The sequence below is a fragment of the Propithecus coquereli genome, unplaced genomic scaffold (genome assembly GCF_000956105.1).
Source record: "Propithecus coquereli isolate 6110/MARCELLA unplaced genomic scaffold, Pcoq_1.0 Scaffold115, whole genome shotgun sequence".
Taxonomy (NCBI): Eukaryota; Metazoa; Chordata; class Mammalia; order Primates; family Indriidae; genus Propithecus; species Propithecus coquereli.
The window spans coordinates 203622-204606 of NW_012135525.1; positions in this window are offsets into that span (position 1 = coordinate 203622).

Here is a 985-nt window from a genome sequence, read left to right on the forward strand (position 1 = left end):
TTTTTAAAAATAATATTTCTTATAACCATGTTTTTGTCAAAATTGGGAAAATGAAAGTAGCTACAGAATGGAAGGCACTGGCCATGACCTAAATAACCTCTAATCCAAGTGACAGTTATGTTTTTAATAGTCAACCAATAAATTCGCATTGTTTTGAATGCAAGTTGGAATCTGAGTACGACCCATTCTGGGCCACTCACTAGAAGGAATGATCAAACCTGCATATTTGTAGAGTGATGAATTCACTCAATTAATGTCACCTTGTGGAGATTGTCTTGGGAATGTCTTTAACTCAGAACTATAATATATTCTTTCCCCAAGTGTGTGTTGTACTGCAAAACTCCAAAGACAGAGCAGCTAATAATCATTGCTAAGCACATGGAACAGCTGGTTATCCAACTTAAAATCTGAGTCTCAGGTTGGATATATGTGTGAAGGGGAATTGTAAAAGTCATTGAGTTCAAGAAGTTTAGAAAATTTGTTGCGTTACAATGAACATTTGGGGAAATAAATCATTTAATGAGTCTGCTTCATCACAATAATGTTGTAAAGGTCAATCTTAAATAATTGGATGTTTGTAAGACAGAATGTGTTAGCTCTTACCAGTGCTGGTACCATCCAAAATATCTAATCTAGAGTAGCTAAAAGATTTGCATTTCCTATTATGTCCCTATCCTGCCAGTTTTGGGTGCATTTAAAACAATAGTGCATCTGAAAATTACTCTTCATGTGGGCCAACTAACCCTTTTCTCTAGTCTTTTTCCTGCTTCAATTAGAGAAAAAATATTTACATGAATTACAAAAGAAATCATTTATGGAAATTGTATAAATTATGTTTCTATGACAAGCAAACTTCCAGGTTTTATTTTAATTTTTATTGTTATACAAAAAACATATGTGCACTATAGGAATACAAGAAAATATAGATTAAAAATAAAGAGAGAAAATGAAAGTGACCCATATTCTCACCACCTAGATAAACAAG